Raw genomic sequence first — 24058 nt, forward strand, 5'->3', positions numbered from 1 at the left:
ATGAGTGCTTTTACCAAATTTTTGTGTTTTAATTTGCAATAAAACCTTACATGATAGCAAAAAAAAAAAAATGGACATCACTTCCGAAATCAGCGCATTCTAAAAGATTTAATTTAGTAAAAATATCTCTTGCAGCTGACAAAATTTTTTTTGCAGACCTGTATTATTTTCAAATGACCATACAGTTGTTTGATGAATTAACAGTGAAACTGCAGTCATTCATCAAAAGCATAGACTCTGATGAGGCTTTCAGTTTCACCTCAAGAAATTATGGCTGTGACTTTGAGATAAGCAGAGAGTATTTAAGTATTCACACCATGTTAATTGTTTTAATCTAAAGCTAAAATATAGTGAACTGGAGTATAACTGTAAATGGTATTCTTATCTCAATTATATTCTGTTATCGTATTGCTAAATATGGGATTTTACTAATGTATTTTGATCTAAAGCATCATAACTAACATCAGTAGATTAGGAGTAGTCTAAATATTTTGCATAAATAGTTGTAAAGTAATTAACAAACATTGCGCAGAAACTTCAATGCAATACAAGAATATGTAAAGGGCAGTCTAACAACACACACACACACACACACACACACACACACACACACACACACACACACACCTCAAAACAAAATATTTATTCGAAAAGTAATTACAAACACACTTAGAAATACCCGTTCTTTTCTATACTTTTTGAGTATGGATATCAAAAATGTCCACAGAATCCTCACATTCTGTTGTCATATATGTACTGCTGTAGGATGAAGGGCTAGCCATGGTGTAGTGGGGTTCCTGGGAACTGGCACGTGCATGAGTCTGGGTAGGCAAATCACGAGTCAACACACTCGCTTGATTGTTGCAGTGTGCAAAATGGATTTCCTTTGCTGAGGACACTGCGGAACACTAAGCTGGAAAGTCTCATTCATGCTTCTGAACTTTTGCAATAATTTCATCATCTCCATCAACTCCAATTTAATGTCCAAAGTCAATGTTTTAACTGCAGGAACCAGTGACTCAAAAAATAATTTTTCATCATCCAGTGCTTCGGGTGAAGCTGACGGTACTGGAGTATTCATGAATTTTAATACAGAATCTTCAATTATCCTGTGTCATTTGGAAATTTTTCAAAGGCTCACTCTGTGCTGGTGATGATGTTTCTGCTGTCAATTCACCCGCAGTTTCACTACCAGTCACTCCATCATCATCGACACTAGCTTGCGTGGGACCTGGATCTATTGTGTTCGCAAGGTACGACAGTTGACGGTCTTATATAAACACCTTCTAGACGAAATCGCTCCTTGCTCTGATTTTGTGCGTCTCCTTTCACATTTAATGAAGGAATCTTTAATATCCTTCCACCTTTTCATGAATTTTGAACCTGTAACAAAACACAAAGTCTTGTGTAATGGGGTGCTACTAAAGACACAGTATTATTATTATTATTATTATTATTATTATTATTATTATTATTATTATTATTATTATTATTATTATTAAGTTAATATTGATCTTTTGCATATACCTGGGTAGTGGCGACAATCTAATTGACCCACATTACCAATTCAGAATCGGTCACACAACACAGTAAAGGAAAGTTTGCCAAGCTGTGTGGGAAGTCTTGCATGAAGAGTGTATAACAAAATTTACAGAAGAAAGGTGGCCGAAAAATGCCAAGAGATGGTGGTTGGTGGTTGTTGGGATGTTTAAGGGGGACTAAACAGCTAAGGTGAGACAAAAATTTGCGGAGCAGGTAAAACCCCAAGGGGAAGGAGACTCCCCCCCAGGCACTGAAAGAACACACATGCGGCAATGAACACTACAGACAAGAAGAGTGCAGATGAACACCAGACAGAAAGAAACAGAAGAAAAGGAGATGGCCAGAGACTGGTTGACTGACCACGAGAACAAAAAAAAAGGGAAAGAGTCAACCATCCGACTACACACTAAAATCTGCAAATAAATATGAGACACTCGAGGACAAGACACACAGAAAGGGAAAGGTGCAGGACCTCCCTAAATGGAACCATAAAAAGGACTACCACGGATAAAATTTAAAACGTCGTCAGCCATGAAGGCATCGTCGCATAAAACCAAAGGCAAAGTGCCTGGGAGATTAAAAGACTGCCGGAGGGTGCGCAGTCGGGGACACTCCAACAAAATTTGGGCGACCGTCAGCCGGGACCCACACCGACACAGGGGGGGGATCCTCCTGACGCAAAAGATGGCCGTGCTTCAGGTAGGTATGGCTGATGGGGAGCCGACACAGGACGACAGAGTCCCTGCGAGAAGCCCGCAGGGAGGACTGCCACACATCGGTCGTCTCCTTAACAGCCCGCAGTTTATTTGGGGATGTCAGGCCACGCCACTCATCAGTCCACATCCCAAGCACCTTACGGCGCAACACCAACTGCTGATCACGAGCCGGGAGGCCGATCTCCAAAGCTGGGGCGTCGATCGCCCCCTTGGCCAGCCTGTCGAGACGTTCGTTCCCCAGGATGCCAACGTGACCTGATGTCCAAACAAAGACCACCGAACGACCAGAGTGGGTAATGGCGGAAACAGACTCCTGAATAGAGGATACCAGAGGAGAAGAGGTTTAGCAGTGGTTGATGGCCTGGAGGCTGCTCAGGGAGTCACTGCAGATGACGATGGACATACCTGAGCAGGAACGCATATGCTCAAGAGCGCGCAATATGGCCACCAGCTCCGCAGTAAAAATACTGCAGCCAGCCGGCAAGGAGCGCTGTTCAACATGGGCAGCGTGAGCAAAAGCGTAGGCAGTGCGACTATCAACCAGGGAACCATCAGTGTAGACAGTCTCACAGCCCGAAAACGAGGCGAGGAGCGCAAGAAAACGGCGACGGAGGGCCACAGGCGGAACCGAGTCCTTGGGTCCCTGTGCCAAGTCCAGATGGACGGACGGACGGGGCAAACACCAGGGAGGCGTAGGTGCACGGACCCGGAAGGGAGGCAGAAGAGGGAATGACCCCAGTTCCGACAGCAGGGACTGGACGCGGACAGCTACGGAAAGCCCAGACTGAGGTCGCCGTTCGGGCAGATGGAGGACCACGGCAGGGAAAAGCAGGCGATGATTGGGATGGCCCGGCGAGCAATGCACGTGGACAGCATAGTCGGCGGGCAGTCGATGGCGGCGAATCCGCCGCGGGGGAACCCCGGCCTCCACCAGTAGACTATCCACGGGGCTCGTACGGAAAGCGCCAGTTGCAAGCCGAACCCCACAGTGGTGTATGGGGTCCAACGACGTCAACACTGAGGGTGATGCAGACCCATAGGCCAGGCTCCCATAATCAAGCCTGGACTGCACAAGGGCTCTGTACAATCGCAACAGCGTGCAGCGATCTGCACCCCAAGACGTGTGTGGCCCAGGCAGCGGAGGGTGTTGAGGTGCCGCCAGCACTTTTGCTTCAGCTGAGTAATATGAGGAACCCATGCAAGCTGGGCATCAAAGACGAGTCCTAAGAAGCGGCTAGTGTCCACCACTTCAAGGAGGTGGCCGTCGAGGTAAAGTTCAGGATGAGGGTGGACCGTCCGACGCCTGCAGAAGTGCACAACTCGAGTCTTGGCTGCAGAGAACTGAAAACTATGAGCCAGAGCCCATGATGCTGCCTTGCGAACGGCTACTTGCAGCCTGCGTTCGGCGACTCCCGTTGTCGTTGAGCTAAATGAGATGCAGAAGTCATCGGCATACAAAGAAGGAGACACCGACGACCCCATGGCAGCAGCCAGACCATTAATGGCCACTAGAAATAAGGAGACACTCAACACTAAGCCCTGCAGGACCCCACTTTCCTGTATATAAGAGGAACTAGAGGTGGCACTGACTTGCACCCGGAAAGAGTGGCGCAATAAAAAGGTTTGAAGAAAAGCCAGGAGCTGACCACAAAGACCCCACTCATGCAACGTAGCAAGGATGTGATGCCTCCATGTGGTGTCATACGCCTGCTGCAGATCAAAAAAATACAGCAACGAGATGCTGACGTCGGGCAGAGGCCGTACGGATAGCAGATTCCAGCCGCACCAAATTGTCCGCAGCAGACCGGCCCCGACGGAAGCCACCTTGGGATGGAGCGAGGAGACCGTGCGACTCAAGGACCCAACACAAACACCGCCCCACCATACGTTCGAGCAATTTGCACAAGACGTTGGTGAGGCTAATGGGACGATAGCTGTCCACCACCAGAGGGTCCGCACCGGGCTTCAAGATGGGGACAATAACACCCTCTCGCCATCGCGACGGGACCACACCCTCGCTCCAAATGCGGTTAAAGATGGTGAGGATGTGGCTCTGTCAGTCCCTGGAGAGATGCTTCAGCATCTGCGCATGGATGCAGTCTGGTCCTGGTGCTGTATCAAGGCAATCGGCGAGGGCAGCGAGGAATTACCTCTCGCTGAAAGGAGCATTGTATTTTTCAGAACGACGCGTGTGGAATGATAACGGCGTCTGCTCGGCTCGCTCCTTTAGAGAGCGAAAGGTGAGGGGATAAGTTGCAGTCGCAGAGCTCGTAGCAAAGTGCGCGGCAAGGTGTTCAGCAATGGCGGCAGCGTCCATGCAGGCAGTGCCATCCAGGGAGATCCCAGGGACACCCATAGGGGTCTGGTATCCATAAATCCGCTGGATCCGGGACCACACGAGCGAGGGGGAGACACGGGAGCCCAAGGATGAGACATACCTCTCCCAGCACTCCTGCTTACGCCATGCAATAAGACGACGGGCCAAGGCACGGAGCCTCTTAAAGGCGATGAGGGTCTCCAGAGACGGGTGCCGCCTATGAAGCTGGAGAGCCCGCCTACGGTTGCGAATAGCCTCAGCAATCTCCAGCGACCACCAGGGTACATCCTTCCTCTGAGGGAGGCCAGAAGAGCGGGCGATGGCAGCCTCGGCTGCAGAAATGATTGAAGTGGTCAAGACACACACCACCTCGTCAATGTCACCCTGTGGGGGAGACTCAATGGTGGCAGCGGAAGTAAAAGCCGGCCAGTCAGCCCTGTTGAGAGCCCAGCAGGGCAGGCGCCCAGAAGAACGACACTGGGGCAGTGACAAATAGATGGGAAAATGGTCACTACCACACAGGTCAGGATGCACTCTCCAGTGGAGGGATGGGACAATTCCGGGGCTGCAAAGAGAGAGAGCGATGGCCGAGAACGAGCCATGGGCCACACTGAAATGCGTGAAAGCACCGGTGTTCAAGAGGCTAAGGTCGAGCAGAGCCAACACATGCTCCACGGCACGACCGCGGTCATCAGAGACAGTCCCACCCCATAGAGGGTTGTGGGCATTGAAATCGCCCAGAAGCAGCAATGGTGGCGGGAGTTGAGCCAGCAGCGCAGCCAAGACATGTCGGGAGCTCCCCATCCGGAGGAATGTAAAGAGAGCAAACAGTAATAGCCGGCGAGAGCTCAACCCTGACAGCAACTGCCTCTAAAGGTGTCAGAAGTGGTACTGGCGAGCTATAGACAGAGTGGTGAACAAAGAGGCAAACTCCACCTGACGCTCGTTGACAGGCAGTGCAGTTCTTATAGTATCCCTGATAACCGCGAAGGGCGGGGGTCCGCATTGCTGGAAACCAAGTTTCTTGCAGAGCAATGCAGAGAACAGGGGAAACACTCAGAAGCATCCGGAGCTCAGGCAGGTGGCGGAAATAACCGCCGCAATTCCACTGGAGAATGGAAGCAGCAAGGGACTAGGAGGGCGTGAAGGCGACTAAGAGGCCGACGGCACCGCAGAGCCAACTGCCGCCACCGGGGGAGAGTCAGCTGTGTCCATAGGAAAGGCCCCCGAGGGTTCCGTGAAGGCGAGATCCGCAGCAGAGGCGAGGATCTCCACCTCATCCCCGGAGCCAGAACTATTTACAGCAGGCGGTACTGAAACCGCCAGATGTCCCTCTTTGGACACGTTCCGTTCCTTCTTCTCGCGTCTGTACTTAGGGTTAGAGGGCTAGGAGAGCTTCTCTGAAGGAGCATCGGAGGCTGACGACGTCGCAGAAGCCTTACGACCAGCAGGTGGTGGAACCTTCAGCCACTGGCTGACATCCGGCTGGGTAGGAGAAGAAACGGAGGAAGGGAGAGCCCCTAGGGACCCCTTCCACGAGAGAGGAACCAGCAGAGGCAACGCCGGCGGAGAAGGAGGAGGAGGGATCAAGCCCCCTGGTTTTTGAGTAGATGTCACTCCCGAAGTAAGCGGGAGCGACAGAAGAGGGTTTGCCCCCAACTGCTAAGGGGGCAACAGAGGAAGGCTTGCCCCCAGACACCAGGGGGGCAGACAGAGATGCGCGGCCCCAAGGGCCCACTGAAGGCGGCACAGATAAGGCGACAACTGTCGCTCGCGAGGGCGATGATAACGTGGCTGCAGCATAAGATGTTCAAAGGGAAACAGGATACAACCTTCCAAATTTCAGTTTTGCCTCTCGATAAGTGAGCCGGTCCAGGGTCTTAAATTCCATTATCTTCCGCTCCTTATGAAGAACGGGGCAATCCGGCGAGCATGGAGAGTGGTGCTCCCCACAGTTGACACATACAGGTGGAGGCGCACATGGAGAATCGGGATGAGAGGGGCGTCCGCAATCTCAACATGTGGCGCTGGGTGGGCAACGGGAGGACATATGCCCAAACTTCCAGCACTGGAAGCACCGCATCAGGGGAGGGACGTATGGCTTGACGTCATAACGGTAAACCATTACCTTGACCTTCTCGGGCAATACAGCACCCTCGAAGGCCAAGATAAAGGCACCGGTGGCCACCCTGTTAGTCTTGGTTCCTCTATGTACATGACGGACAAAATGTACACCACGTCATTCCAAGTCGGTTCTCAGCTTGTCGTCGGATTGTAACAATAGGTCACGATGGTAAATAATCCCCTGGACCATATTTAAGCTACTGTGGGGAGTGACGGTAACAAGGATGTCACCCAGCTTATCACACAAGAGCAACGCTCGTGACTGGGCTGGGGAGGATGTCTTGAGGAGGATTGGAGGATTGACCCATTCCTCATTTTAGACAACCCCGCCACTTCCCCAAACTTATCCTCCAGGTGTTCCATAAAAAACAGAGGCTTCGTCATAAGAAAGGAGTCACCATTAGTCCTGCTGCAGACAATGTATTGTGGGACATAAGGCTCCCACTTGGCACTAGATCTGCGTTCCTCCCATGGCGCAGCCAACGAGGGGAACGACTGAGGGTCATATTGCGCAGCATCAAAGTCAACTGCCTCGCTTAGAGACGCTGGTGGCCGTGCGACCACCAGTTTGGTGTGATTTATTGCGCCTCATTGCGCCATATCCGCCCAGATGCCACCTACTCCGAACGAGGGTTCTCCCCAAGGGCGCCACCCAGCCAAAGCAACGGGTACCTGGCTGATATCCCGTTGCCCGGAGTCCCCGTGCCCCAGACAAGATGGGCACATACTCCTTGGCATGCGTGGGGAGGGAACAGCTCTGGCATCTGTAGTGCGATCCCTGCGTGGTCAGGGGGCTACCACCAAGAGGGTACATGACGACCCCACCATAACGGACTGGCTACCGTGCTGGATTTTAGGTGTCGAAAGGGTCCACAGTTGTCGTGGGCGCTAAGAAGGGGATTGCGCACAAGACGAGAAGGAGGCAACCCAGAAGACGTTGGGTGTAAATCCCGCCACACGACAATAGGTAGAATGCAAGATGGTGGTGCATGATGGACCAACAGAAAAACACTACGTAAGGCGTCCTTCCCCAAATGGCACACACTAACAACGGAAATTTGGAAAAATGGAGGTCAAACCCAAGAGGGGATCCTCACAGAAGGCCAAAAAGTTTGAGACTACTTTTAGTCGCCTCTTACGACAGGCAGGAATACCGTGGGCCTATTCTAACCCCCAAACCCGCAGGGGGATGCCAAGAGATTTGAAAAGCATGCAGACTTCCTGAACTGCTTAGGTGCCTTAGATGGCAAGCATGTGAGGACAGTTAAACCAGATTTCAGTGTTTCTCAGTTCTACAACTATAAGAAATTCCATTCTGTAGTTCTGTTCGTAGTCGCAGATGCAAACTATTTGTTCAACTATGTTGAAGTTGGATCTCGTGGAAGAGAATCGGACAGCACTATCTTCGAAAACTCTAAGCTGTATAAACTACTAGAAAGTGGCCAAGCAAGCCTACCAAATGGACAACCTCTACCAGGAACTACAGAACCTTATGTGCCCTTTATGTTAGTGGGGGATGAAGCGTTTTCTCTGTCTAATTTCATCATGAGACCGTACATCGGAGCTTTCCTCTCCTACAAGAAACGCACGTTTAACTACAGTTTAAGTCGTGCTTGGAGATATGTGGAGTGTGTATTTGGTATTCTGAGTAATAAATGGCAAATATTTCACAGACCTATCAATGTTAAGCTGAACTTCACTGTTAGCAACATCAAATGTTGCTGTGTGTTTCACAACTATCATCCCAGAGATGGCTTTAACTTTCAAGACACTAAGTATTCACGGCCTATGTGATCTGGGCAATGAAGTTCCAACAACCCAAGAAGGAAGTTCACTTTAATTCTAAAAGAAATGTTTTCGTTAATTACTTCATAAACGATGCTGGAAAAGTACCATGGCAAGACAAATGTATTTAAATCTGGTCGGTATCAATCATAGTGAACAGTGAAGCAATGTAGTGTCTAATGTGAAAGATGATTTCATTTATGTCACTACTGAAATGTGTCTAATTATGTACTTTGTGGTTGCAATACAATAAAGCTGAAGTAACAAAATTTATTTTAAACTTTCATTATTAACTGGAGATTTGTTCATTGAGATGATGGGCTCTCGCCAGGGAGCACAAAGCATTTGTTGCTTAATGCTATTTCAAGTTCTGAATGCCCACATTCGAACAAAGGCGCCACCACTAGAACACAAACACAAAATAGTTTAATGATGATACTTACCTATAACATTTTTCTCCTGACCTAGTTTCGCAGCAAAACCCTTACAAAACTCTTCACGCATTTGAAACCAAGCGGCTCTCTTCTAAACTCGATCGTGATACTCCTTGCGAGAAGTATCCCATATTTCTGGGTATTTTTTCCACCTCTTCAATAAACAATTCGACATTTAAACCAATTGCATCCATGGCAGGCTGACTGCAGCTGTTGGTGTGGTTGCAAAACACGTGTGTGCTGCCCCATTCACAAACAATGGCGGCTGCTCCGCAGCGATCGGCGAGATTGCTGCGACACAGCAGTGGCTGGCAAGAGCAATTCACTCGCCACGATCTCGCTGCTATTTCGCATCACTACCGCCGAAATGCGCACTGCTCCATTGTTTCACATGCACTGTTCAAATGGCCGAGAAACTGACACTGCAATCGCACTGTAATAAATCACTCATGTGCATCAAGCGTTAGTATGAATGCTTAGAGTGTATAGAGACAGAGTGAGAAAGATGTGGGAAGCCCAGGAATTAATATGTCTTTAGTACACACAAAGGAGAGGATCAAGTCTTCTTGGTCTATTATTCTTGTGTCTGAGGTATTATGGTTCATGTGTGAGACTCCTTTCTTTGCATGGTAGGTATTTTTTAATGCAAGTGTTTTAACAAAACGATCAGCACTGGATTGGAAAGGGAAGACAATTTTCAAAAATTTCCTCTAATTAGAAACCTTTGTAACTATGCTGGCAAGATTGCTGCAAAAATTAACCTATCTATTCTACTGAGATGCCCTCCAAGCATGTATAATGCTGCATTGGTGGTGGTGGTGGTGGTGGTGGTGGTGTAACAATTTATTTAGAAAAGAGGTAAATTAGTAATGTGATACGCCATAAAATGCACAAAAACACAGCTTCTCTAACACAGGATAAAGACACAGAAACATAAATAAAGTAAAATAAATATGTACTGTGCTACATATGCCCTTCTGAAATTCAGTTGCAAATGTCAGTATGAAAGTTAAGCACCCTTTATTATTGTTATCATCATCATCATCATCAGTTTTAAACACTGGGAAGTCCAAGTTGGAATATCAACAATTGCTACTCCCTGTAAAGATGACGCGTTGAGTGGCGGAGGGTACCTCTAACGGTTCTCCCTTCTATTCCAGTCTCGTATTGTTAGTGGAAAGAAAGGTTGTTGGTATGCCTCTGTGTGGGGTCTAATCTCTCTGATTTTATCCTGATGGTCTCTTCGCAAGATATACATAGGAGGGAGCAATATACTGCTTGACTCCTCGGTGAAGGTATGTTCACGAAACTTCAACAAAAACCGAGCTATTGCGCATCTCTCTTGCAGAGTCTTCCACTGGAGTTTATCCACCGTCTCTGTAATGTTTTCGCTGTTACTAAATGATCCTGTAACAAAGCACGCTGCTCTCCGTTGGATCTTCTCTATCTCTGCTATCAACCCTATCTGGTACGGATCACACACCGGTGAGCAGTATTCAAGTAGTGGGCGAACAAGTGTACTGTAACCTACTGCCTTTGTTTTCGGATTACATTTCCTTAGGATTCTTCCAATGAATCTCTGTCTGGCATCTGCTTTACCGACGATTAATTTTATATGATCATTCCATTTTAAATCACTCCTAATGTCTACTACCAGATAATTTATGCAATCAACTGCTTCCAGTTGCTGATCGCTATATTGTAGCTAAATGATAAATGATCTTTCTTTCTATGTACTCGCAGCACATTACACTTTTCTACATTGAGATTCAATTGCCATTCCATGCACCATGCGTCAATTAGTTGCAGATCCTCCTGCATTTCAATACAATTTTCCATTGTTACAACCTCTCAATATACTACAGCATCATCCACAAAAAGCCTCAGTGAACTTCCGATGTTATCCACAATGTCATTTATATATATTGTGAATAGCAACGGTCTTACGACACTCCCCTGCGGCACACCTGAAATCAGGCTTACTTCGGACGACTACTCTCCATTGAGAATGACCTGCTGCATTCTGTTATCTAGGAACTCTTCAATCCAATCACACAACTGGTCTGATAGTCCATAGGATCTTACTTTGTTCATTAAACGACTGTGGGGAACTGTATCAAAAGCCTTATGAAATTCAAGAAACACGTCATCTACCTGGGAACCTGTGTCTATGGCCCTCTGAGTCTCGTTGACGAATAGCGCGAGCCGGGTTTCACACAATCATCTTTTTCGAAACCCATGCTGATTCCTACAGAGTAGATTTCTAATCTCCAGAAAAGTCATTATACTCCAACATAATATGTGTCCCAAAACTCTACAACTGATCGACATTAGAGGTCTAGGTCTATAGTTCTGCACATCTGTTCAACGTCACTTTTTGAAATCGGCGTTGACCTGTGCCCTTTTCCAATCCTTTGGAACACTACGCTCTTCTAGAGACCTATGGTACACCGCTGCAAGAGAGGGGGGGGGGGGGGGGGGGGCAAGTTCCATTGCATACTCTGTGTAAAATCGTGCTGGTATCCAATCAGGTCCACTGGCCTTTCCTCTTGAGTGATTTTAATTGTTTTTCTATCCCTCTGTCATCTATTTCGATACCTACCATTTTGTCATCTGTGCGACAATCTAGAGAAGTAACTACAGTGCAGTCTTCCTCTCATCCTCTGTTTCAGTACCATTTTGGTCACAGTGTCTGAACACTTTGTTTTGATCCACCTACCGCTTTAACATAAGACCAAAATTTCTCAGGATTTTCTGCCAAGTCAGTACATAGAACTTTACTTTCGAATTCATTGAACGCCTCTCGCATAGCCCTCCTCACCCTAGATTTCACTTCACGTAATTTTTTTTTTGTCTGCAAGGCTTTGGCTATGTTTATGTTTGCCGTGAAGTTCCCTTTGCTTTTGTAGCAGTTTTATAACTCAGTTGTTGTATCACAGTGGCTCTTTTCCATTTCTTATGATCTTGCTTTGCACATGCTCATCTAATGCATATTGTACGATGGTTTTGAACTTTGTCCACTGATCCTTAACACTATCTGTATTTGAGATAAAACTTTTGTGTTGAGCCGTCAAGTGATCTGAAATCTGCTTTTTGTCACTTCTGTTAAACAGAAAAATCTTCCTACCTTTTTTAATATTTCTATTTATGGCTGAAATCATCGATGCAGTAACCGCTTTATGATCGCTGATTCCCTGTTCTGCATTAACTGTTTCAAATAGTTCGGGTCTGTTTGTCACCAGAAGGTCTAATATGTTATCGCCACGAGTCGCTTCTCTGTTGAACTCCTCAAGGTAGTTTTCAGATAATGCATTTAAAAAAATTTCAGAGGATTCTTTGTTCCTGCCACCCATTATAAACGTTTGAGCCTCCCAGTCTGTATCTGGTAAATTACAATCTCCACCCAGAACAATAACATGGTCGAGAAATCTACTCTAAATATTTTCCAGATTTTCCTTCAGGTGTTCTGCCACAACAGCTGATGAGCCAGGGGGCCTATAGAGACATCCAATTACCATGTTTGAGCCTGCTTTAACCGTGACCTTCACCCAAATTATTTCACATTTCGGATCTCCATTAATTTCCTTCGATACTATCGCATTTTTTATCACTATAAACACGCCTCGCCCTTCACTGTCCAGCCTGTCTCTGCGGTATAGATTCCAATCCGAGTTTAGAATTTCCTTACTGTTTACATATAGTTTCAGCCAACTTTCCGTCCCTAGTACAATATGGACATTGCGACCGTTTATTAGTGAGAGCAGTTCTGGGACCTTTCTGTAGACACTCCTGCAGTTTGCTATTACCACATTAATATTGTTATTCCCTGTTGCATTTTGCCTAATGCTACCTTGTCGCGTCTCAGGAGGCATCTTGTTGGGCCTAGGGAGGGAATTCTCTAACCTAAAAAAAAACCACATATGCACTTCACACATACTCCGCTACTCTTGTAGCCACTCCCTGCGTGTAGCGCACACCTGACCTATTAGGGGGACCCTACATTTCTCCACCCGATAATGGAGGTCCAGAAATTTGCTCCCCAGATCTCCGCAGAATCGTCTGAGCCTCTGGTTTAAGCCTTGCTCTCGGCACCAAACCAGAGGACCGTGATCGGTTCTGGAAACGACACTACAAATAGTTAGCTCAGATTCCACCGCATGAGCGAGGCTTTCCGCTTTCACCAACACAGTCAACCACCTGTATGAACTGAGGATGACCTCTGGGTTCAGACAGCACGAGTCATTGGTGCCGACATGAGCAACAATTTGCAGTCAGGTGCACCCAGTACTCTCTATCGCCGCAGGCAGGGCCTCCTCCACATCTCTGATGAGACCCCCCAGCAAGCAGACAGAGTGAACACTGGCCTTCTTCCTTGACCTTTTCACTATTTCCCTAAGGGGCTCCATCAGTCGCCTAACACTGGAGCTCCCATGTGCCTGCTTGGACCTTGCTGAAGGAGCAGCCACATATCCACTCACAGGGAGAGCGGGCGATGCCACATGGCCAACCTCCACATTGACCCTCTGCCTCATGCGACATGAATGCCGTTGAACCTGCCACTCCCCTTGGGAAGAGGGTGGCCCAACCGCGCCTAGTACCTGAGAAGATGTCTCGACAGCAGGGACCATGGGTGAAGCATGTAACACCTGGGGCGTACCATGCAACGCACCAGACTCCCCCACTGCCGCTACACTCCAAGGCAACAGCCTGAAGACGGCTGACCGTGGTCATCAGCACACTCAGCTGTTCGCGAACAGTGGCCAGCTCCTCCTGTGTCTGTACACAGCAGTCACACATCCTATCCATCCTAAGAAATCAACAATTTACTTTCTAGAGTTAAGTAATCAACTTTTAACTAGATTGCTAATTCACTAAAGACAGCTGATAGCTGACTAAACTGCGGTTACTAGACACTTCTTCTTGGAATCAATGAAAATAAGCACTAACTGTCTCTGGACTGTATTCAAAACAAACACGAAATCTGTGGAACACTATTACTAGTACTTGAAAATTAAAGCTTCCTAAAAGCAAAAACACACAGAAAAAGAAGTGACAAGTAAGAAAAACACAGTTAATACTTAAATTTATGTAGCTTGCTGCACAGGAGATGTGAAGCAGATGGCAGTTACGACGACACTACAAGAGAAACACATCGAATGGGAGCAACTGGGGAAGGAGGAGGGACAGTAACGCATAAGTGGGGCAGACCAGTGCAACATCAGAAGGCTGTGGGGGAGGGAGAGGGGGAGGGGAAAAATTGGAGAGCGGAAAGGAGAGGAGAGCAGAGAAGGGGAAAACATTTCTGGGTGTGCCACACATAATGAGCAAGTGGGGAAGCAAACTGTGAGAAGGTGACAGGACTGGGAGGGAGGGAGGGAGGGAGGGAGGGAGGGAGGGAGGGAGGGAGGGAGGGGAGGGAGGGAGGGAGGGAGGGAGGGAGGGAGGGAGGGAGGGGAGGGAGGGAGGGAGGAGAGGGAGGGAGGGAGGGAGGGAGGGAGGGAGGGAGGGAGGGAGGGAGGGAGGGAGGGAGGGAGGGAGGGAGGGAGGGAGGGAGGGAGGGAGGGAGGGAGGGAGGGGAGGGAGGGAGGGAGGGAGGGAGGGAGGGAGGGAGGGAGGGAGGGAGGGAGGGAGGGGAGGGAGGGGAGGGAGGGAGGGAGGGAGGGGAGGGAGGGGAGGGAGGGGAGGGAGGGGAGGGAGGGGAGGGAGGGGAGGGAGGGGAGGGAGGGGAGGGAGGGGAGGGAGGGGAGGGAGGGGAGGGAGGGGAGGGAGGGGAGGGAGGGGAGGGAGGGGAGGGAGGGGAGGGAGGGGAGGGAGGGGAGGGAGGGGAGGGAGGGAGGGAGGGAGGGAGGGAGGGAGGGAGGGAGGGAGGGAGGGAGGGAGGGGAGGGAGGGAGGGAGGGAGGGAGGGAGGGAGGGGGCAAAAAAGTGTTGGGTGGAGCATGAGAGGACAGTAGGTTGCTGTAGGTTGAGGCCAGGATGATTTTGAGAGTGGAGAATGTGTTGTGAAGGTAGCTCCCATCTGTGTAGTTCAGGAAAGACGGTGGTTGAGGAGAGGATCCAGATGGCCTCAGCCACTGAAATCAAGTACGTTATGTACAGCTGCATGTCATGTCACAGCTGCATGTTGTGTCACAGTGTGGTCCACTTTGCTCCTGGGCACAGTTTGGCAGTGGTGATTCATCCTGATGTGACATTGATTGGTAGTCATGTAGTGTAAAAAGCTGAAAAATGATTGCAGAAGAGTTGGTATATAACATGGATGTTTTCACAGGTGGCCCAACCTCTGATGGGGTAGGATAAGCCAATGACAGGACAGGAATACGAAGTGCTGGATGGATGGATTGGGCAGATCTTGCAGCTCGGGATTCCTGTGACAATGAGTTGGGATTGGGAAAGCAGAGGGAGAGACTAGGATGTTGTGGAAGATAGGAGGGTGATGGAACACCACTTTATGAGGGGTGGGAAGAATCTTGGGTAGTATGTCCGTAATTTAAGGGCATGATGATAGATAATCAATAATGATAGATAGTCTATCCTTTTCATAATATTATCAGTAAGTTTTATTGAGCGGACTGTACCTTTTTTGAGCTGGAAACAGGAATTTTCTGCATAGGAGCTCTGGATACCTTGCAGAGAGTACGATACATAAAATCTGGTTTAGGGACATTAATACCTAAAACAAAGAAAAACACCATATTACATTTAGTGCAACAGAATACAACTCTTATTGCACACATTTCCTGAAATTAATGACTATTTGAGAGAGATGTGTGTCCTTCAAAGACGTATCAATAATTCTATGATCAACGGGCTAGATCACTGTATAAATAAAATATACTTCACTACAAAATGTTAGTATTTGTTATTCACGCAGAAGGCTTTACTTGACAGTTTTAACTGTCAATTTAAATAATATGAGCTTTAATTGTATAGCCGAATGAGTGAATAAGAAAATTGTAACAAAATTTCTAGTTTTATAAAGATCTGAAAAGAAACAAGCAAAATACAAATTATATTAAAAAAGCATGAAAAAGTTTAACCAGATGCATAGCCCTACAAGTAAAAAGTTTTTATTTTTGCATGTTTTTCTTTTTTCACATACTAAATTTAGGACTGGCAAGCCTGCAGTTTATTAGTAAATTGTATTACGAGGAAAACTATATATTCTCCAAGGTGTAGACATGAAATAATGTGGGGTAAGTGGTTCAGGTACATGACCACTTCCTATGGTTGGAGCAATGTGTGTGTTAATACACGTATATTGCATGTCGTTGAAAACAGCTAAAAGCACAAAATAATGGAATGTTGTGAAACAAAAATGCAATAGCTATAACAGTAGCTGAGTTACAGTGACAAATAGAACATCTGCAGTGAAATGCCCAGAAACAATGTGTTGTACCAAATGGATTTTTGTCAGCTTGGAGGGCTGTGCCGCTGCTGCAAACCAAGCCAGAGTAACACCAACCTAACAAGAGAGGAGATGCACTGAAGGTACTCCTGAATTGTTACCTATGTACTACCAAAATGCTAATTCAATGTGTTACCTTTCTTCCTAGAGCACTGAGAAAATAGTCAAGACATACTTTACAAAGGAGCACTCAGACCAATGTAATTGTTGTTTGAATGTAAGGAATGAAGGAATTCTGAGGAATAGTATTGGGTTACTGGAGAGTTACAGTGAATCAAAATTGAGACTTCCCACTTTAAGAGTAACTAGAGTAAGCACTGCAGCTGACACCATACTGGTTACTGATGCTGATTCAATGAAAGGTGTCACCAATCAACACACAAAAAACAGTTCGATATGTTTCAACACCAATACCTATCCACAAAACTCAAGAAAATGATGATTATCACATTTTATGTTTAGTATACAACAAATCAATCATCTGCACCATTACTTATATTAACTTGAGCCAGATGAGTATGGTGTAAAATGAAATATTTTGGGCAAATTAGTAAAAGTTTTCCATAAAAAAAGATCTGTTGTTAAATAACTACATTAATTAAAGTCCTATATTTTTCAGAGACTAAAAATGGAACATTCAGACATTCAAAATTATAAAATTGGATGATATTTAAGTTTATTGTTTATCTACAACTCAAAACATACAATAAAATATCCTACCCAGGAATTTGGGCTGGTGTCCAGACAAGAAACTAAACATAACTAGTTGAAATAGGTCCATTTGTCTTCATATAACTTCTAATAGCAATACTATATAATCTGTCTTAGAGCTGAATAATGCTGGTATGGAGGTGAAGACAGCTAATAACATTGAGGACATTCTCATGGCAGCATCTGCTATTGACCTGGACAGCCGTGGCAAGGAGGGTATGTTTAAGTAAGATTCTAGCAAACACAACCTTCTATCCTGCAATGCATATAAGTCATTTATTATTCTGTCTCCCTCCTTCCCCCTTCCCTTGCCCCCCCCCCCCCTCTTCTTAACAAACATCACCTGTCCATTATTGCACCTAGCAGCCCTTCTTAATCCCCACCGCATCCTTGAACATACCCACAAGCTGCATTAGCATGTGTCTTATGCAAACAGAGTAGCTAATTCACAGGATAAAATTAAAACCATATGGTCAGTCATGAAGGATGTGTCTGGTCAGCAGCATGAGGACAATGATGTAAAGTCAGTTCATAGTAAAAATATTTCATTACTGTTAGGTGAGATATATGTACAATATTTAACAATCGCTTTCTGAGCATTGCTAGTGAATTAAATAAAAACTTTTAGTTTCTACAGGGAACCAAATTACTCTCTTGGAAAATGCTTCTCCTAGACTGATGTGTGAAATATTCCTCCGTGATACTGGACACGGGGGAGAGTGAGTCAATAATTAAATCATTGAAGACTAAGGACTCTCATGGATATGATGGAGTACCTAGCAGAATATTAAAGTACTGTACTGCACATGTTAGCCCTGTACTTTGCCATATTTGTAATTTTTCCTTTAAGAATGGTCAGTTTCCTGAACACTTAAAGTACTTAGTAGCAAAGCTGCTTTATAAAAAGGGAGAAAGGGCTAATGCAGACAAATTTGAGACCTATTTCTATGCCATCAGTGTTTGCAAATGTTATTCAAAAGGCTGTGTATGTAAGGATAATTGATCATTTTATTTCACATAATTTACTATCAACTGTACAGTTCAGTTTTAGAAGTGGTTTAGCAACTGAACATGCTGTATTCTCTTTTCTCTGTGAGGTTCTGGATGGATTAAAGAAAAGGTTTCGAATGCTAGGCAACCGTTTTCATTTAACTATGGCATTTGATGGTGTTGATCACAAAATATTGCTCCAGAACTTGGGCCATTATGGATTATGAGAATAGCTAATAACTGGTTCACCTCTTACTTTAACAACAGACAGTGAAAGGTAATTATCAACAATGTTCAGAATGGCTATGACTTGGGGTATGAGTGCGGCACATTTAATGGAGGGTGCACCACGGAACAGTGCTGGTGCCATTCCTGTTCTTTATTTATATAAATGATATGCCCTCTATTATTATGGGTAACTCTAAAATATTTCTCTTTGCTGAAGACACTCGCTTGGTAGTAACGGATGTTGCGTGCAACAATGGCACCATTTCAAAAAGTGCAGTTCATGACATATGTTCATGGCTAGTAGAAAATAAACTAACACTAAATCTTCCCATTCTCAAAGGATGTTTTTGACTCAGAAATGGGCAGTTTTGTGCAATAAGTGGCGACAGTTTGCGAACCTCTTGTCGACTTGTGTTCATTAGTCTGGGTATTCTGACATTGGCCTCTCAATACACATATTCTTTACTGTTGTTTCTTGTTAACAATATCACATTATTTGCAACAAATTAGCAGTTTTCATTTAGTTAAGGATACACGGTCCTTATAAATTGTGGAAAAAATCGGAATTTTTTTATGACTTTACTAAATTCTAAAGTCTTTCCTGATTACATTGATATATACATTATAGGGTTTCAAATGAAAAAAGGCCTATATACACAAAATTTTAAAGTTACAGTCATGCATGCCACCATGCCCCCTTTATTTCTGTTACGGAAACCAGTATTATTTCGAAAAGAATTCTGAACTTTCTGTTCCCAGCGATTATACATATGATACATTGTATATGTTGGTAACAGTGCAGGTTTCTAGTGTCTGTAAATGATTATTTTTGCCAGTATTTACTTTTGTTTTGCTGAAGCAGTTTGTTCACATGTTACTGAATGTTTGTTGCCCAAGTACTACATATATTTGTGGAAGTACCTATCCTTTAGTGTGCAATAAATACGAACTATGCCATGCATCAAGAAATTCAATAAAAGGAAATTCCATGGTAACCAGTTCACAAATAAAGCAAGCCACACTGTTGAAAGTAACCTACGTGTCAGTTCTTCAAGGAAGGAACTCCCACATGGCACACCTCCTGGTGATGCCAATTTTTGTGTTAACCATGATGCTGTTTGCAGTGGATTTTTGTTGTTGATGTGGGCATCTTATCTTCTTTGATAAAGGACATGGCGAAACGTAAACAATGTGATTGTGTCAGCTGTCTGGAAATAATTGAACACCAAAGTAGCAGGAAAGGTTTAGAATCAAAATCAGTTGTTCTGCATAGATCCCGCAATAAATATACCTTGAAAATTACTTTGAACATTGTCCACAATTCATATGATGTGAATTTGAAGTTAGTGTATGCAATGTGCGCAATAGATAAAGGAAAAAAAGGCTGTGCAAAAATTTTTGTGGTTTGATGGACCTTCCTTCTCCTCCCAGTAGGTTCAACAAGTACGTAAAAATACTTTTAGGTGCCTTCACGGTTGTGAGTAAAGCTTCTATGAAACGTGCAGCAGAAGAAACTGCAAATATTGGTGGAATGAGGGACACTGCTGTTGCACTTGATGGGACACAGCAATGTCAAGGACATTGTTCCTTGAATAGTGTTTGAAGTGCTACTTCTCTGGAGAATGGAAGAGTAGTTGATGTTGAGTGCTTATTTAAGCACTGCCACACCTGCCATGGTAATACTGAAGGACATATTGAACACCGGTGTTCTAAGAATTATGATGGTTACGGTGGAGGTGTGGAGTGTGATGGAGCTCCGAAAATATTTCAGAGGTCACTGCCCGTTTATAACACTAGATATATGAAGTACCTGGGCGATTGGGGCTCTAAAGCGTTCAATAAAATTAATGAGTTCAATGTTTACAGTGATACTTTTGTAACAAAACTGGAATGTTGTGGACATGTGCAAAAGAGGATGGGTGCTAGATTGAGGAAGCTATGGAGAGAAATGAAAGGAAAGTTGCTATCGGATGGAAAATTTCTGTCTTGCCGAGGCAGTTTGACAGGAACTGAAATAGGACCTCCTTCAGAGTTATTATGGACTGTCCATTAGACGAACTGCACCTCTGAATGATGTTAAAGCAATGAGAAAAGCTGTATGAGCCACCTACTTTCATAAGTTGTCCACAGATGACCACCCGTTCACGGACTCTGCCCTAAAGGAGCAGATTCTTGGTGTGGTTACCAAACAGCAAAAGAAAGTGGTCAAATATACCATCATAAGCATTCTCTTCCTGAACCTTTTATGAATGAAATAAAACAAATTTTTAGAGACCTGAGTGACCCTGTTGTCCTTAGTAAATGTCTTCATGGCGGCACTCAGAATAAAAATGAAAGTTTCAACCATTGCACACGGGAAAGATTACCCAAGAATGTTTTTGTAGGACTAAATACATTAAAAATTGGTGTACTAGATACAGTGATATGTTTCAATGATGGAGAGAGAGGAAAGCTGGAAGTCCTGAGAAATTTAGGCATAAAATGTGGCTAATATGGAAGATCAATTGCTTATGTGTGGCAGACGACAGGTACATGAAGCTGAAAGATTTGTTCTTGAAGTTACCAGAGAAGCAAGAAGTCCTGAAAGGAATGCCAAGAGGAAGGTTGGTTCGTTGGTTTAAAGAGAGAGAAAGGACCGAACTACGAGGTTATCGGTCCATTGTTCCTAATAAGACAGTGCCACAGGTTTGAGAACAAAACGGACGAAACGTATAACACAAAACAGAAAGAAAGGAAAAGCCACAAGAAGAAGGAAAGGCAATGAACACTAAAAGGAACAAAAGAGGACAAGAAAACAACAGACAGATGCTAGAAACAGAAGAGAGTAAAACATGAAAGCAAATTACAGTAGCTGGCCAACCACGAGAACAAAAAGGGAAAGCCAGCAATTCTGCAACACATTAAAACCTCCACCCTAAAAGCACTAGGGTGGAAGACACAGGGGGACAAATGACATGCGCTAAAACCTATATAGAAATATAAAACCCACTCTCACAGATCAAACGTAAAACTAAAGCTGCTGTGGAGGCATTGTCACCCAACACCAAAGACAGGGTGCTGGGAAAGTTAAAAGTCTGCCACACAGCGGCTAAAAGTGCGCAGTCCAGCAAAGGTGGACAACTGTCATTTGGGAGCCACAGCGACACTGAGGTGGGTCCTCACGATGGAGTTGGCCATGTATGGCCAATGCGGAGCCGGCAGAGGACAACTGATTCCCTGCCAGAGGTCTGCATGGAAGACTTCCACACATTCCTGGTCTCCTTAATGACACACAGATTTTTATGCATGCTGTTATGCCATTCTGTCTCCCAAAGCCGGAAAACCCTGTGTGGTGTAAGACAGAATGCAGTTCAGTTTCAGAGAAGAGGTTTGCGCGTCGCCTGTTTGGCCAGCCTGTCGGCAAGTTTGTTGGCTGGTGATTCCGATGTGTCCTGGGGTCCACACTAACACCACGGAATGGTTGGGCTGTTATAGGGCAGAGATGGACTCCTGAATGGACACTACCAGAGGGTGGTGAGGGTAGCACTGGTCGATAGCTTATAGGCTGCTCAGTGAGTCAGTACAAAGGAGAAATGGCTCCACCAGGGCATAAGCGGATGTACTCAACGGCACAAGATATGGTCGCCAGGTCTGCAGTGAAAACACTACTGCCAACTGGCAAGGAGTGCTGCTCAATATGTCCTTCGCGAACATATGTGAAGCCTACGTGACCATCAGCCATTGAGCCATCGGTGTATACCACTTCAGTGCACTGGAACACATCAAGAATCGAAAGGAAGTGACAGCGGAGAGCGCCGGGGTTAACGGAGGGCCATGCAAAATGTCCAGTCGAAGCTGCGGCCTAGGTGTCCACCATGTAGGTGTATGTGAACGGACCGCAAGCAGATGTGCTAAAGGTGAAGGACTCCAGTTCGGAGAGAAGGTACCGCATGCAAACCACAATCACACGATCTGGGCCACCGATGCAGGAGATGGACTGCCACAGGCGGTAAAAGGAGACAGTTATTCAGATGCGCAGGGGAACTATGAATGTGTACTGCGTAACTGGTGAGTAGTTGCGCATGTATAATCTGTAGTGGAGGGACACCAGCCTCCACCAGTCACCAGACTCGTCCTAAAAGCTCCTGTTGCTAATTGAACCCCCACAGTGGTGCACAGGGTCGAGTAAATACAATGTTGAAGGTGCTCCCGAACCATAAACCAAACACTCCCGTAGTCAATTCAGGATTGGAGAAGGGCTCTGTAGAGCTGCAGCAGTGTGCAGCGATCTGCACCCCAACTGGTGTTGCTCAGGCAACGGAGGGCATTGAGGTGCTGCCAGCACTTCTGCTTAATCTGACAAAGATGAGGGAGCTAAGTCAATCAAGTGTCGAAAACCAGTCCTAGGAATTTATGTGTCTCCACTGCAGTGAGTGGATCGTCAATAAGGTAAAGTGTGGGTTCTGGGTGAAAGGTACGACACCGGCAGAAGTGCACGACACACGGCTTTGCGGCTGAAAATTGGAAGGCGTGGGCTAGAGCCCATGACTGCGCCTTGTGGATGGCTCCCTGGAGGCACCGCTCAGCAACAACAGAACTGGAGCAGCAGTACAAAATGCAGAAGTCGTCTGCATACAGAGAAGGTGAGACACAGCCCGACTGCTGCTGCTACTGCTGCTGCTAGATGTTAATTGCCACTAAAAATAGAGAGACACTCAATACAGAGCCCTGTGGGACTCCATTCTCCTGAATATGGATGGAACTATGACAGTCACGAACTTGGACACGGAAAGTGCGGAGTAACATGAAGTTTTGGACAAAAATCAGGAGTGGTACCAGAGACCTAACTCATACAATGTGGCAAGGATATGACGTCATCAAGTCATGTCGTATGCTTTACATAAGTCAAAAAAGACAGCAATCAGGTGTTGCTGTCTGGAAAAGGCTGCTCGGATGGCAGACTCAATGGTCATAAGATTATCAGTGGTAGATTGACCCTGGCAGAAACTTCCTTCATATGAAGTCAGCAAGCCACGTGACTCCAAGACCCAACCCAACTGCCGACATACCATATGTTCCAGCAGCTTACAAAGAACAGAGGTGAGGCTGATGGGCCAATAGCTATCCACATGAAACGGGTTTTTACCGGGTTTGAGCAATGGAATGATGATGCTCTCCTGCCATTGCGATGGAAAGACGCCATTGCACCAGATCCAGTTGAAGATGACGAGAAGATGTCGCTTGTAGTCAAATGAGAGGTGTTTTATCATCTGGCTGTGGATCCGATCAGGCCCAGGAGCTGTGTCGGGGCAATGTGCAAGGGCACTGAGGAGCTCCAACTCTGTAAATGGGGCATTATAGGATTCACTGCAGCGTGTAGTGAATGAGAGGACGTTTCGTACCAACCGCCGTTTGAGTGTGCGAAAGGCTGGGGATAATTCTCTGATGCAGAGGCTCGAGCGAAGTGCTCAGCAAAGTGCATGGCTATCGCGTTTGCGTCGGTACATAACTCGCCATTTATGTTAACACCAGGGACAGCTGTTGGGGCCTTGTTCCTGAAAAGACGTTTGATCTTTGCCCAGACTTGGGAAGGTGTTGTGTGGCACCAAATGGTGGAGACTTATCTCTCCTAACACTCCTTCTGTGGTCTGACAAGGTAGCGAAAACGGGCAAGGCGCTGTTTAAAAGCTATGAGGTGCTCCAGGGAAGGGTGCTGCTTATGCCACTGTAGAGCTCGCTGACGCCCCTTAATTGCTTCAGCGACTTCCGGCGACCACCTAGGGACAGCCTCATGCCTTGGGCACCCGAAAGAGAGGGATCGCATT

The 24058-nt window shown here is 46.0% G+C and overlaps 1 pseudogene; it reads right to left on the minus strand.

Moving 5' to 3' along the window:
- Positions 1-689: 689 nt before the first annotated feature.
- LOC124712139 lies at positions 690-17455 on the minus strand (annotated as a pseudogene).
- Positions 17456-24058: the final 6603 nt, after the last annotated feature.

The sequence above is a fragment of the Schistocerca piceifrons genome, chromosome 8 (assembly GCF_021461385.2).
Source record: "Schistocerca piceifrons isolate TAMUIC-IGC-003096 chromosome 8, iqSchPice1.1, whole genome shotgun sequence".
NCBI classification, from domain to species: Eukaryota; Metazoa; Arthropoda; class Insecta; order Orthoptera; family Acrididae; genus Schistocerca; species Schistocerca piceifrons.